This window comes from Chiroxiphia lanceolata, chromosome 3 (genome assembly GCF_009829145.1).
Source record: "Chiroxiphia lanceolata isolate bChiLan1 chromosome 3, bChiLan1.pri, whole genome shotgun sequence".
In the NCBI taxonomy this organism is placed as follows: domain Eukaryota; kingdom Metazoa; phylum Chordata; class Aves; order Passeriformes; family Pipridae; genus Chiroxiphia; species Chiroxiphia lanceolata.
Genome location: NC_045639.1, coordinates 29,140,158 through 29,156,362, shown reverse-complemented (window position 1 = coordinate 29,156,362; position 16,205 = coordinate 29,140,158).

Below are 16,205 nucleotides of genomic sequence, written 5' to 3'. Positions count from 1 at the left end.
CAAGAGAGGGAAAGCAAGAGCAAAGGGGGGTGACTTACTGATGACAAAACAGAAATTGATAACGAAGTCACTCTCTTAAGACCCTCTGTGACATGCTAGCCCCAAAGGAGTCCTTTTAATTTTTGATAAAGCTAGAAAAACCTAGTAAAGAGAGTATCTGACCGATGGATCCTCCAGGATATAATTAATGCTGAGTTATTTCACTTTCATCAGCTTTCAGGAAAAAAAAAGTGAAATGGATAAATGGCCTTGAATGAAAGCAATAGTATTTTCTTGAGTGACTTCATGGGGGACAAAAAATTCTCTTCCTACTTCGATGTACTCCCAGCTAGGTAAAATTCAGTCAGCTTCTGAATGCAGGAAAATGTTTTCCAATCCAACTGTCTGTCACTCCTCCTCATTCTTAAGCATTTTCTTGGTCTGATCCTTAGGTGCTTATTTTAGTAATCACTAACTTCTACCCACAGCCTCACAATGTGAGAATTCCTTAATTACACGAGTGCAAGTGAGGCATGGGCACAGATTGAGCCTATTCCAGGAGAAAAAGGATGAAACGGAAATAGAGATTCAGAGCTGGAAGTCTCGGCTGCCACAATCCTTGAGGCACCGTACTGAAACTCTGGAGAACATAAGCCAGCTCCTACTTTGTGCTTGGTGAACAGATGAATAGAGGATCCAAGGATGGCATCCACCTGAACACATATATGTCTCTGAGTCTGAGTCAATGACCAGAAATGTGTGCTTCTAGAGTGCCATTCTTCTCAGCCTAAAGAAGGAGTATAAGTCAGGTGAAGCAGGGTTGAAAGTGTTTACTTCTCTACATGGACAGCAGATTTCTACACAGCAAGCACCTGGAGCTAGTAAGATAAATCCAGCTTCTAGGCTCTGATGGCACCAGGGCAGGGTACTCATCCTCATAAGGCTGCTGTACCAGATGTTATAAATACTGCTCCCTCGCCATCCGTGGGGAGCTGATGCTCGGTGAGACTGTGGAGAAGGGATGTCAGTGCCCTGAACTTGGGGGGTGGGGAGGGTAGGGGCGCAAGGGAAGGAATGTGTCCATGGAAGCACCTAATCACTTGCTTTGGTGAACTGAGTGACCTGAGTTCGGTCATGGGGGATTTGTTCAGCTAATAGAGGAAGCCCCTGGCAGAGACAAACACTACCAGTCCCATGCAATTTCCTGTCAGTCAACATGGAAAGATTTCTTGCCTCCCATTTCTTGGTCAGTCCATATAGACAGTGAACATTTTGGAATAAATTGTTTTTAATACAGTCAGAACTCAATACAGGTAAACAAGGGGATGAAGAAGAGTAAATTCCAGGCAGGGTCAGTTGGTGCTTTGGTACTAACTAATTGTAAAAATGGAACAAAATAAGCATCTGCCTATCACAGAAGTATTTGGAAGGTTGATCTACATCTTGTCATTTGAGTATCACACAGCAACACAGGCATCTAAAGGACTATTGGTACTGTCCACTGGAGACAGTTCATGACAAACAACAGAGACCAACAACCCATCGGCATTACAAGTTTCATTGAGTTAATCGGATTCTTCACAATGAGAAAAATGCCAGTGCATCCACAGAGAGGAACACTGCTGTCCTGCAGGCAGCTTTAAGGAGGATTTGGTTATGTATTTCAATGAGAGATTTAAAATTAGACTCATCAGTTTTCAGAAATCTCACTCATTTAAATTGTCACAGCTCAGTAGCCCTGGCATTTAAAGTAGAAAAATGTAAGACTCATCAGAAAAACTGCTTACTAATATATCAAAGAACAGAAAAAGAGCAAATTTTTAGCAAAAAAACTCTCTCTTCTGACTTAGCTCCCGAATACCAAGCAAAAGGACACATCAGTTTGGTTGCTGATAACTTTGTCAGGCTGATGGAGAGAAGCCAGATCATCTGCCACTGACTTTTTTTGCTGGTGAAACCAGGGAAAGACAGGGTTAGGCCAAGAGGAAAGGCTAGCTCAAAGAAGAAAGACTCAAAAGTCGGGCTACTCTGATCAGTTTTAGCCCAGCTCCTGCACCGGAACTCCTCTGAAGGATGAACAGCACCTTTGGGAGCAAATTTCTCAACAGCCCACAGTCTTTCCCCAGTCCCACGTCTGACTAGCAAGTACCACAGCAACAGATCTTCTGAAAGACAGGTGAAAACATTTGTCCTGGCCTTGATAGGAACTGAGCCACTCTGCTAACATTGGCAGTCCCAGGGTTTGGCTGCCTGCATGGTGACTGACAGTGGCCAAGTTCTTCACTGGGAGCTTGGGAATTTCTATATTAATTTTTCAATCTTCTGGCTCCCAAAAGCAGACCAAGAAGTTTTCCAAGAAGGCAAAAATTCTAAGGTCGATAATATAACTGAGGTACAAAAATTTAGAAGATACTGTATTCTTTGTGTTACTGTGAACTAACTGTAACCAAAACTGAGACAAGCTCTGGTTCTGCCATTTAGAAAGCAAACTCAGCCTCAGACCTTACACTAAATTAGTGCTTACCATGCACCTCTCAGACTTGCCACAGACATTCCACAGACCATCTATTCAGATGAAATTCTGTAGGATAATTTATTTTTGTACACATAAGTCACCTAATGGTCTTTTCTATTGTCTCTTTTCAAAGTCATTTCTCTTCTCTCTGTCCTCATAAACAATTTTGTCAGTGTCTTCTCTTCTAATCTCCTACAGGATTGTCCCTCTCAAATTCACAGTTATTGAGGGGCATGTATCTACCACTTCCCAGTCAAGACACTCAGGGACCAACTCTTGTTTACAGAAAGGCTCCTTTTTGTTCTGTTCTTATAAGCAAAAAAGAACAAATGTTGCTACCCATTTCAGGGTAAGGAGACATTATCGGCAGTAAGATGCAGGTTATTGGTTGAAACAAAATAGACCCTCTTAGATTATTTTCACTGTAAGATTGTGTAGAGGCCTCAATCAGAGACTCTGACAGCATTCACACACGTAATGGAAAGATTTTACAAGTGTATGGTCTTGTAATCGGACTCTGATGGCTGGATGTTTACATCTGCGCTGAATCCCAGTGAAGTAAATGCATATGCCCATACAGCTCAAGAGGTTACTCTGAAGTTTAAAGCTCAGAGTTAAAAATGTCATTTGAAAGAATAAATGGACATAAAAGATCTGGATAAGAAATAGCACAGCATCAGGAGAATAATATTTTCAGATTGTATTCAGATCTGAGCATTATAGTCTAAACTGAGTAAAAATCCTGATAGCCTTGCGTATTAACTAAGCAAATATTTTTACAGTTGTATTAGGAAAAAAGGATTTATTTGGCTAGGCTATTGAAATATAGAGGAGATTTATGAATTTAATATTCTTTATAATAATATCAATATTTCAAGAAAGGCGAGGAAACCACCAGCAAGAATCAATAGAATTGTCAGACACTGAATTAGAAACAGAAAGACCTCCACTGAAGGAAGAGCTAACATCTGCTAATTTGTCTTTAATTAGTGCTACTGTGATACCTCTTTCTTTTGGCCTTAAACATGTCTTTCAGTCATGTTTATATGCAGCTTTGACAACATAAAACCTTCTGTGGTGACTAAAAACCAACCCTCATGCAATAAACTGCTGCAGTAAAGGATTTCTGCCAATTCCAGCAGTCATTTTGTGAAAATATCTCAGCACCTGAAGGTTTTCAGTGCATTATTCCCATGTTATCTTAGAAAGTCAGGAATGCACTGAAACTTACATTTCACAGGTGAAGACAGAGAAGTGGAAAGTGGACTTGTGGCCAGCTGGTCTCTCCCTGGCCACAAGTGAAATGTGGAGGAAAGACAGATTACCAGACCTGAGAATTAAAAAAGAGCTGCTTAGAGTGAAGGTCAGATACAGTCAGCACAAGTGAAGAGACTTGCTTTCTTTGGAAAACTTCCTCTGGAAACAAAATCAGAAATTTATGGGAGGAATTCAAATATGTGACACAAAACATCATACACCAGCCCAACCCTGGAAACACTTACACAACATCCACCTTCAGGACTACAAAAGGTATCTTTAGAGTGTCTAATGCACTGAGAAAGAAATTCAGAGCACAGACGTCTCTCTGTATCTGTAACCTGCATCTACCAACAGGTCAGTTACAAGAGCAAGCCCTGGGAAGCAAGGTATGTGTGGGATCACATCCCTTGAGGGTACTAAATCCAGATGTCCTACATTTTGCCAACACCCGGACTGGAGAGCAGAGGCAGCAGTCTGGAAAGGATGGAATTGCTCAGGGGAGAACTTCAGGATCACTCATCCAAAGTAATACCCTTTGTGCAGATCTTCACTGCAGGATGAGGAAGAAATATAAACAGGCCTTATGCCCAGCAATTGCCCATATCAATTAACATGAGCAGATTAGGAGCTGGCTGACTTTCTTCAGAGGATGTCTATGCTTGTAAATGCCACTCATCTCCTTCAACCTTTCAGGAACTTGTTCAGGGTTATAAAGGAGGTTTGTAGAAAAGCATAGAGTGAAAGTTGAGTTGTGCAAGCCATAAACCACCCTCCTTCATACACAAGACCTGGCTTTTCCTACATATATAAGCAGGTTCCAAATATCAGACACGTAGCAGGTTTCAGCAAAAGTATTTCTAAGCCAGGTAGGAACTTACCTAGTTCACATCAATTTTAATGGCAATCATATGCCTGAATATAACAGGACTTTGGAAAATTTTGCTACCTAGTTTTAGACTGTACATTCTTGATTGCAGTTGGAAAAAAAAACAGAATGAACAAAGTACTCCAACCTGGAGTCCTCAATTTAATATAGAAACATGAAGATCTCATACATATTTCTGCATCTCTGTGATGTACTTATTTTCCTGAAGTTCTCCCCTGCCTTTCTGTCCTGGTTAGAACAGCTGGGACCGATTCATCACTGAATGGGTATAGCCCAAACTGTGTATTCTATAGCCCTCCATGCCATTTCCCAGAAACTGTTGTCAGTAGAGGCCTGCGAGGTGGGGGGGGGGGAGGGGGAATGTTCCTGAGCACCCTCATATCCTTTTATGGAATGAGCACCCTCATACCCCTTTATGGAACTCCCCGCTCTGAGGGAAGGACTAAACACCCTTTTATGGAATTCCCCGCTCTGAGGGGAGGACTGAACATTCCCACCTGAACTGGAGAGTATATAAACCTGGAGTTTCGGAACCTTTTTACCACTCGTGGGATCCAGAGGAGGACTGCAGCTCATCGCTCTCAACCTGCAGCTCATCACCACCCTCGGCCGGACTACAATTACCACTTTTGGTTGGACTGCAGCAGCTCTCCCACCAGCAGGTTTTTCCCCTCTCCCTTTGCTTTGGACTCAAGGGGGGGCCCAGGTAGCACCGCTTTGTTTGTGCCCCGGGGTGCTGGGTTGTACATTTGGGCTTTGTGGGTTAGTGCCTGTTGCTTGTCTGTGTGGTCATACTTATTGTATTATTTTATTAAATTGTTATTCTGACTTGTAATCTCTCTTTGAGTTGGCTTGGTTTCCTCTGCTGGTTAACTTTCAAACCAGCACATTTTCCTCAAGCACTTTTTAAATATACCTCCTTTGTTCTCAGCTAGCTGGAGGACTTTTAAGAAAAAAAGAAAGAAAAATCTGATAGTGCCTTGAGTGATTGATTTTTCTCCTGAAATGGAAGTGGATTTTTTAGTGGAATTTGAGATCAATATTGTATTTATTTATTCAGTTCTGTCTTTGGTTGAGTGTAATCTTATAGTCCTTGGCTCTTAGACTTAGACCATTTGTTAAGAAGGCTGTTGAAGATGTTATAGTGGGATTTATTATGCACTTCTACAGATTTATTTCCTGTTAGATAATTTGGTGGATGTTTCATGTAGTGCATGCTGGATAATAATATAAAAGGACACCATGCCTGTAAAATTGAGCGGAGTCTTTATTAGTAGAATAATTTACAGAGACATTGCAGCTGCAGTTGGCAATCTCACCCTGCATATCCTCACTGACTTCCCAACACCTTTTCATAACTGTCCTTCCAGCTCTTTCCTCCACAATTCATGCACTGACCACTCACCTCTTCCTCCTGTATGTACTATTTATCCATTTTCTGTGGACAAGAGAAACCGCTGCTTATATCAGTGTCCAATGCTGTGACTGGTAACAAATAGTAAATGAAAAACAGCAGCAGTAAAGTAATTAAAGGTAAAGGGCCAGATGGAGTCAGGTATAGCTCCTGCTCACCCCAACACAAATCGAAAGGTGCACAGAAACAAGACAAGGCTATGGCAGTGAAAAAAACAGATGAAGCAGCAACATCGTTTTAGTTGGACTTACTCCTTCCCCTACTCCCTCTGGCTCCTCTCCCCTCCTCCTTTCTGAGGGCATCTGGCAGCTGGAGCTAAAAGCAGCACAGCTGTGTCTGCCAACTGTCAGCTGCCAGAGTGATGGTAAAAGGTAAAAGCATTATACCCAGTCACCTTGCTCTGCTCACACATGAACTTAAGGAAATCCTGAAGGACCACTGTCACCTTCTTGTCACCTCAACATCAATCATGACCAATTACAAGTTAGTTATCAGCATTGCTAACAGGAGAGGCCTCGGTAGGGTCAGCGCCACAGCTGAGAGTAAGTCTGGCACATCCTAGAAGTACACTTAGGGCAAAAAGAGTGGATGAGTGCATTACAGAATGAATGCTGTTGTCCTGAACCCAAGGGGAAATAGCAATACAGAGTCAATCCAGTTGTTCTCCCCCTGCCGGACACAGTTTCAGAAAGTGTAAGAGTATAGATCAGAGGCACCCCTTATGAACTGTTGGCAGTATATTCTTGTTTTGCCACATCTGAATGACCACACAGTGCATAAAGCAGAGGGATTCCAACACTGCAAGCCACTGCACTGCAGGGAAATTCTTCCAGAACCTTGCTCTGAATCTTTCCTGTGTCCTTGAGGCTTTCTTCCGGTGCTATGCATTTGGTAGCACAAAGGAGAGCAGAAATGTCCAAATGACTTGGAGTTGCCATCCATGCTGTGTTTGTTGCTAAGCATATTGCTGGAGGCTTTGGAGCAAGCCCTAATTAGCTTCAAAATGCAGCCCATTTCTTCTCTTATAGGACTTCAGGGCAGCACAGAGTCTTTAGCCAGATTTGAATGAGCAAGCAGTGCTCACAGGAGCAGTCTTTGCACCACAGCATAGCACACAGCTATGGCTTCTCAGCAGGGCCCAGGCTAGCAGCCAGATCCTCTACCAATATCAAACTCCGTGGAGTTTTATACTCCAGTGATGCTCTGATAGTAGACTTTTAAATAACTGTAGTGTAATGGAGTATGCTGTTAAAATTGAAATCGAATCTGACCCTTCTAAGATATAAGTGTGGCCTGGATTTTTCAGTGATGTCTAGCTTCCTTCAAAGAGCACGGAGAGCACGATATGTGTTTCCTCTGAAGGAAGAGTATGGATGGAGAAGGGGCATGTACCTAATACAGCTTGTGAAGTACCACTGAGGCAGTGTGGTACATCCAAGGAGCACATCGGTGCTGGAAAGATCCCATTGGTGTGCCCAGATCCCACACCTCTGCCAGGTCCTCCTTTATGGAAATGAGCAAATGGCAAGCACTGTTGCTAAAGGATTACAGTCTTGCTTCATGCTGCACACCCCAACTTCTCCCCAGGTCTTACTGAGCTCCCAGTATTACTTTGTTACAGCAGGCATCATCCTGGGCAGTGCAGAGACGCTGCTGCTCCCCACAGAAGCAGTGTTTGGCATGATCTGGCTCTGCACTGCTTTCATCAAAGTGCAAATTGCTTTCCACTTTCCCTCAGTAATTTTTCAGACCTTCTCCCCCTCTCCACGGTGTGACTCTTCTTTTTCCTGGCACACATATGGCAAGGTAGGCACACAATAGATAAAGCAAAAGCTAATTGCAAGGCATGTTAAACACAATAGATGTGCTGGAAATCTATATATCAATACTGATGGGCATCCTTATGTGCACTGCATGGCTAAGTGCCTCTGATAAGAGGTTGGACTGGGAATACATTTCACAGACAATAATGGACTACTAGTTGCAACCCCCAAACTAACTAAATAAAGGAGACAGGCTTCTGGGTCTGTTCATTATTCTTATAATCCTAAGTTAACAAAAACTCGAGGCTGTGGTGGGGATAAGATGCTGTCCCACTGCCCCCCTCCTACCTCCCAATTACATTTTTGGATTAGTGCACTGAGATGCTTAGAGTGGTTTGGCCAGGACCCAGGCTCCGAAGTCACTCATCCGTGACAACTGCTGAAGTCTAAACAGCAGCAGCTGGGAAAACTTGAAGCTGGGCTGGCAGCCTGCCTGGAGAGCAGAGGCAGTTTCTATGTCTATATCCTACTCCTATGAGATTGGGGGCTCTGCCGCCTTCTGTCCTTCAAGACTGCCTTGTGCCCACAGCAAGGGAAGCAAGACAGACTGAGGGAAAAGAAGAGATGAAACAAAGGACACTGTGGAAAGTCACTATGGACAGTGGTAAGATATCTGCATTCCTATAGCTCCAGCCCTACAATAGAGTCCAACAGTATATGGACGTGGAAAGACATAGACTGAACAGCCCCTCCGTATTCAGTCCAGAGGAAACTGGAAAAATGAGAAGGAAAAAAGAATCTTGTAGGAAGAGCACAGTGTGTGCAACTGTGTGTCTGTGCTGTAGCTGTAGATAAATGTAAAGTGGCAGCTCTTAAAGGCAATCTAGTTTTTACATTCAGATCTCGTTGGAACAGTTACATCACTCAAAGACATTACCTCTTAAAACCCTGCACTTTTCTACAAAGTTGGGGTTTTTTTATTATATTTGCTCATTACAATCAGCAACAGAGTTTCCAGGGAAAATAGGGAGATGGTAACTAGAAGGAGCAGATGAAAAGTGCATTTTTATCCGATTGTTTTCTTGAAGGATTCTTTTTCTGGCCTTAATGGTATATGGCATCTCCCAGCACCTCCCTGGCAAGAAGGAAACTCAGCCTGCCTGGGGCTGACAGACCCAGTGCAGGCACTGCTCCTAGCCAGAACTCCCAAGTCATTCTGCATGGTCACTGCCACTTCAGTTTGCAACTTTTCCCCATTTTGATTATGACAGGTCTTTCTGTGAGCTCAGACAGCCAGTTCTTTGCCATAAAGTGGCTTGAAATATAATTTAATGAGATAAGAGATGGTTCTCCTCAAGGGGCTTTTGAGTAGCCCTTTTAAAAAGTTCCAAACTTGGCACACAGGGAAAGACAGTGATGCCATTGAAAATGGACTGTAATCTGATTTGGTTACTTGTGGGAAACAGTGACATAGATGTGGAAAGCAGGAATCCTAATGACTATGAAGTGTTGAAATCTGAACAAGAGATTTTAGAAGAGAGCCATGGAACTCCTAATACCACCTTTTCCACCTTCAGAGACTGATATGGTTGCTTGGACTATACATTATGCTTTACAGTTTATATTTTGTACCCTTCTTTATGTACTTTCCCCTTATTAATGTTATAAAATCCCTCATGTTCTCTGTCCTTGTTCTTCTCCTTGTTACTGATTGGTTCCCATCATTTCCTTATTTGGTCACCTCATGCATGGTTGTCTCCACCCATTCATAGCTGAAGCCCTCCCCTTTTTTCCTTATATGTCCCTGTTTTGAATTCTTCTCCCTTGTTCCACCCCTTTTTCCAGAGAGTTCCCTCAAAACCCTATATAAGTCCCTATCCTCTGTTAATAAAGGTTCACTCTGTTACATCTCTACTCCAAGTAGGATCATTTGTTCCCCAGGCTGCGGCAGTTACTTTCTTTTAATTGTATAGTTCTGTTACTTTTGATGTGATCTATCAGTTAATTGGTGTACCAGGGATGATGAAGATTTCTGTCCTACTGAGTTTGGACAAGTCAGACAGGAAAATAATGCCCATCTTTTCAGATCTATACAAGATGCCCTTTGCATGAAAACAGAAAGTGCTTTGTGTATGTTTGCAAGATAAATGTTGAGAAAACCAGACAGGTGATACAGAAGCTGCATATAATGAGCCAGGCAGATCTCAGCTCTAACTACTCTAGTTTTATGGGGAATTATTGGTGCTCTGTAACTCCAACGTTCTCCAACACCTTGAGCACCTAGCATTTTCATAAATCATGTTAGGAACTTAAATTAAGTCAGAATAGTAACGTAAATATATCTCTGTGATAGTGAGGGCACCATAACCATCACTGAAAAGCTTCTTTTTATAATCTGACAGCATATTGACTGGATAATTGTGAAGCAGAACTTGTTAACAGTGGAGGGACTTATTCTTATAATGCAGCTAACATATTTCTTCTTATAGGTCCAGTACTGACATATTCTTTCACCAAAAAAAAAAAAAAAATTTTGATCTATTTTCACAGCAAAACTATTGTGAGACAAGGATATATTATTCTATACAAGTGCTGAGCTGGCGTGGAGGCAGGTTCCAGCTTCCCCTGTAACCCCTATTTTATCCATCTCTATTCAAGGACTAGCACCAACTAGGCCTCCACGGTACTGGGGCTTCATAAAATAGGTTTTTTGCCCTGAGAGAAGGGACTAAGGTCTCCCTCTGCCTGCAGCTGGGCCACCACGCATTACAGTCTCCAATACATGGTGAGAGACATCAACCATTCTAGAAGATAGATAGGTGAAACTCAAGACCAAATAGACCCAAACGAATCTGAAATACAAGGCAGATTGAGTTACTTATCTGGATGCATCACGTGGGAATCCACACTCTACATGGTACAGCAAAACATTGAGGGAAGTTCCTTCCCTGTGTTCCCTCTACTGCTGTGTAGATCCATATCCAGGCAAAGTTTTGCTGTGAGTAGAAATGTTCCAGTGATGTTTGGTAATATCGGATTTCCATTAAATAACTTTATCAGGAAATCCAAAATGGCCAGCCAATGCACTGTTTCCTTTTCTCTGAAGAGGTTATAACACACACAGGCAAGGCAATGCTAACTCTCCGGGCTTTGTTTTCTCCTGTCCTGCCACATGGCACAGCTTTTACTTGTCATGCCAAGATCTGATATCTCCGTGGCATTGTCCAAGTAGTCCTTTCCTCCCATAGTAACCCACACTTCAGCCAGGCCTTAGTTACTGGCATTGAAATGTGCACTGACCATTCCTCTGGAGGACAACAGTCACTCTTTCTTCCTTATTTCACAAGGGAATACTTTCCCCATTTCTTCCTCCTTACATGCAGATTGGCAGCACTTAAGAAAGACAGATTATACCAGTGGTGGACATCCAGCTTTGAACTGCTGTCTCCCTTTACTATTTACAGTCACATTACTCCCAGCCATAATGTCAAGGACAACAAATATGGAAGTAGTCAATGGTTGTGAAAATAAAGTGCTTTAGACACGAGTTTCACCTTCAAGTAATAACACCTACAGGTCACACAAGGGAGGAACAAGAGCTCATTGGCACCTGGAAGAGCACTTGGAAGAGCCCTGGATGAAAAGGGTAGCCACATGCTTATCCAGGAACAAGGAGTGTGGGGAAGAGGGGAAGGCAACTCAGAAGTTTCCTTTGCTAATATAATGCCAAAACAAAAAATAATCTCCATGAGCATACTGTATCAGGGGCTTCTATTTGACAAGTCCAATGAAATATGAGAAGCTTCGAAGCAGGATGGCAGGCTTTATCAGAGAGGAAATGAGCACAGTGAATATCTGGCTGTCACAAGGAGAGGAAGAAGGTGCCAAGCCCATATCTGCTCCCAGCACAAGGAGCTGATGAGCTGCCCTGAATGACAATAGCTCTCATCAGAGGAGGATAGGAAGTGCCTGGGAAGTGATAAAAAAGCAGCCAAGCATTTCATTATCCTAAGTGCATCCCCTCATTATATTTTCTTTTAAAAACAACTTTTGACCAATTTTAATGCAGATGAGAACTTGCCGGATTGACAGCCTTGGAGACTAAAGACCTTCCTCATTATCTGTAGCCTAGACAAGGGCAATAAAACATCCCTCAAGCTCTCTCCACTCTGGCAATGTGCCTTCTGGCCAGCAGGATATGGAGTGGAGGGAAGACAGCTCTTTCTGAACACATGCTCAGTTCTTCCCTCCTGCATCGGGCTACCTGGTAGCCAGCTCAAATTGTAGCCCATAAGAAATGTATGGAGGACACTATTTCAATTTTATATTACAATAATATAAGTCCTCAAGTAATTTGCAGTATGTTTTGGCCTGTGTTTCACAATTACAGTGCCAAGACAATAAGCACTGTATGAGTTAGCATCTCACCATGAGCTGGATTCTTACCATCAGACTAAGAAAAGTTTAGGAGGAAAACCAGGTCCCTACTCTGCCCAAGGGTAACATACTGCTAAGCAGCTGGTGGGTAACTTCTTGACTCTGAACAGAGCAGGACTCACTAGTCTCATATGCACTCCACAAAGGTGCTGACTTCAGGTAAAGCTGAGATTTTCCCTTTGCAGGAACAGAGATTTTCCCTTTCCCTTACCTTCCTCTAGCCCCTGTTGGGTTTTGAACATGCACAGAAATGAGAGACAGTTTGCCCAGTTTCTTTCAGCGGGGGAATCCAACAGGAGCAAGGAAATAATGCTTGGTACCAAGACAACCTCCCATCAGCCTTGACCAGAGAGGTCACACCATTGCACAAAGCAGCAGCTCCTAGCTCCTGTTGAGTTAGGAACAATATTTCCTGTGCAACAGTGCTTCTGTCTCACATCAAGTGCTGAAAAATAACTTTTTCTTTCTTCCTTCTTTCTTTCTTTTTCTTTGTTTCTTTCTCTTTCTTTCTCTCTTTCCTTCTTTCTTTCTTTCTTTCTTCCTTCCTTCCTTCCTTTCTTCTTGTTTACAGTACAAAAACCTTCCTACTCAAGTTGAAATGATCAGAGCACTGACTTCAATCCGTCTTTGCTAAAAACTTACACTATTCTTGAAGGACTTACATGGGGAAAGGAGCACAAGGGAGGATTGCCTGTATTAGAATCACTAAGCCACCATTTTCTGTGGTAGTAATGGTTATTATTATTATATCTGTTACCACAGACATTATTAATGTTATTATAATAGTAGTTACTATTATAGTTAATATAATAGTATTAGAGTAATGCTATTATAGAGTACAGTAGTATTATAGTAATAATTAATATTATAGTAGAGGCAGCTGCTGAGGTCTTAGCCAACTTTGTTCATCAATAGCTGGCTGTACCTGCATCTGTATATTCAAAGGAAATCCCTAGCTCAAAAAGTAAGCTATTTCAAAAATAATAAAGAATGGTTGGAGTAAGCTTAAAGAACTGTCTACTGTCTCACAAGAAGATAATTGAAAAAAAAATATGAGTGCAAGATGGAGACAGTGATGTAAATCAGCTCAGCAGATGCTCTTCGTGTCACGTCCCCTCTAAGTGCTGCACAAACCCCTGGTCTTCTTGTGTAACTTGTTTCAACATGACTTGGAGACCTTGCTCTTCATTGGCAGGTTTTGATCTCAATGGAATAGCACAATCTCTTCTTTCCCAGCAGGAGCTTCATCTTACCTGCTCTGAGCCTCTTACTGCGAGTCTTAGGAGATCTGATGCATTTTTAATATTTGCCTCCAAGAGTGTTGAGCAAAGGGTTAGCCAGGAATTTTCCCAGGAGCTGTTTTTCAACAGGAAGTACAGTTTTCACCAAACTGACTTATTTCCTGGTCATCTTTATTTGTATGGTCATCTACTGTATGTTTATGAATAAAACATGTTTCCCCAGATCAGGAGAAACTTCAGAAGTTTTTCACTTCAGTGGGTATACATGAAATGTTTTGTCCACTTTAATTCAGAGCTACAGTACATTCTGTCTATCGTCCCAGACACCTCTTTGCTTTCTCTTCTTTCCTGGCTCATCCAAGTGGCAACTGTAATGTATTCAGTGTTGTTCAGCTGAAGGCTCAGATGCAGATAGATAGCTGAGCAGTTGCAGCTCTCTTCATGCTCGATGTACAAGGTGGGCTCCTCTGCAGTAGGACCAAGTATTGCTGCAGAAAGTAATTTTGGTGTGCTTATTCTCAAACTCTTCCATCCCAAGCATTTGAACAATCACTTTGACATGTTGTAGGTTATTTTAAAATCTAATATTCTGGAGTATGCAGATCTGATATGAGTTGTCAAGTCTTATGTACATAATCTGTTGCTGGGCTGTTTTAATACCAGGGTCCATGACTAGGAGGTTCTGAGCCCTGCAATAGGACTTCCAGCTATAAGAAAGAATAGGCTTGGCACGACCAGCTTTGATTCTGACCTGGAGCACCAGAGGAGGCTCAAGGGACTCCAAAGACTCTCACATGCTGTCAGCATAGCAGACAGCGCACTGAGATGCACAGCTCCCTCCCCATGTCACACTTTCTGACTTTGCACAAATGTAGAAGCCACATCTTAAACAGATGGGGAGTGGGGGTGCCTGGAAGAGTTGTTTTTAGATGACTGGTTAAGCATTTTTGGACCCTGTCTGTAACCTGTGAATGTTACAAGAAATGGAGCATAGCCAGGGTTTGAAAGACTGTGGCAGGAACCAAGGACCCTGTCTGAACTCTGAAGTTTAGCTTTGCCACTGATTCTCTGCACTTTGTGCTTATCACATTTTTCTTTATGTCATCAAAGCTAGCTATGATTACTTCCATATGAGGAAAAATTGTAATTATTCTCTTCAGGAGAAGACAGATGGGATCTCAACATTTTTTTCATAGTGTTGTTACTCCTTTGTTTCAGCAAACCAGATTTCACTTCTTTTTAATCTGCTTTAAATCTAGTTTTCAAGCAGTATATATTAGAGCAAGTTGACTAAGTCTGCATCCAGAAGCCACATAATTGCTTTTATGTTTGGCACAAACCACTCAAAAAGCAACATTCTGAAGGAAAAGTTTTTTTGATAAATTTTTCTTACAGCATCAAGAACTTGTGAAAGAAGCTACTTTTAAGGTGGGGAATGTTTCTACAAAAAACAACTCTTAGAATTTAGAGGTTTTTAGGGTGATACCTGGTTTTATTCTTTATTCCACAGCCACAAATTATTAACAAGTCTTCTGCATAATGTGTTTTTTGCATGTATAATGTGTTTTTTGCCACTTTTGATGGGGGATAGAGAGTATTTTGGTTTGGATAATCCTGTACTTTTATAGAAATCAGGCCTCCCAGTTATCTTTTTTTTGCAAATAAATGTCTCCTCATTAGTTTTTCAGCCCACATATACTTTGTACACTATGCTATATATAGTTGCATTTGATAAGATTGCAAGAAAGATTCTATTTTCTGATGTGAAGTTAGCTTATCTCCTTTGTTAGTTGTCATGGCATTTTTAAAAGTTCTAACAAAATACTTGGCTTCCCCATAAGATCTCAGAGGGCTGGGAACAGATAAACAGGTTACATTTCATTAACCTACTGAAGTGTTACTGAATTCTATAGGTGCACTGGTACATTACCTGATATTAATTATTTACATAATGCAGAAATTAAGTAAAAAGTCTTTGTGGTACCACTAGTATTAACCTACGATGAATATGTAACTTCTAGTCATTTTGACTGCATTCCTATGTCTCACCTGGAGCCTTTGAGCCTGAGGGTTATATCCTGAGAGGCAGAATAAGGTTTGCATTGTACAAACAGATAAAGTTTCGTTAGGGAATGTTTATTTAATTGTTATCCCAGGGTCAACCTTCCAGAAACTTCTGAAAACAGTAGACCTAGTTAGCATCTCATTAACAAGCATCTTACTTTATCCATTTTGCTTTGCTATGGCTTTAATACAAGCCATGACAGGAGGAACTTTGGGAGGGCTACTTAAAGCTTGCTGGGGTCATATGTCCAGGAACTGAACCAGATCCTCAGCTGGTATACCATGGTGTACCTCCATTAGCATTGGTAGGAGCAAACTTGTTCACACACAACAAAGACAGTGGTCCTGTGAATGCTATACCAAATAAGACATGATTTCTGCCTGTTGTTTGAAATTCTGTGGCTTCAATGCATGTTTTTTTGTGTCTCCTAGACACCCCTTGCTCAATTCTGAGTCATGTCCTTTAGCAGCCTCCCTTGTTCTCATTTATTGACTCCATTTGCTTGTACTCATGGCTTTCCTTTTTAAACCTCTTCTCTAAGCAGCCTGTGCTAACACAGTGTCCAAGCTGCTTTCTTTGCTATCTGCCCAATTACATGGGCTCAGTCTTTTGAGATCTGTGGCATTTTGTGTGTTTATAATGGCA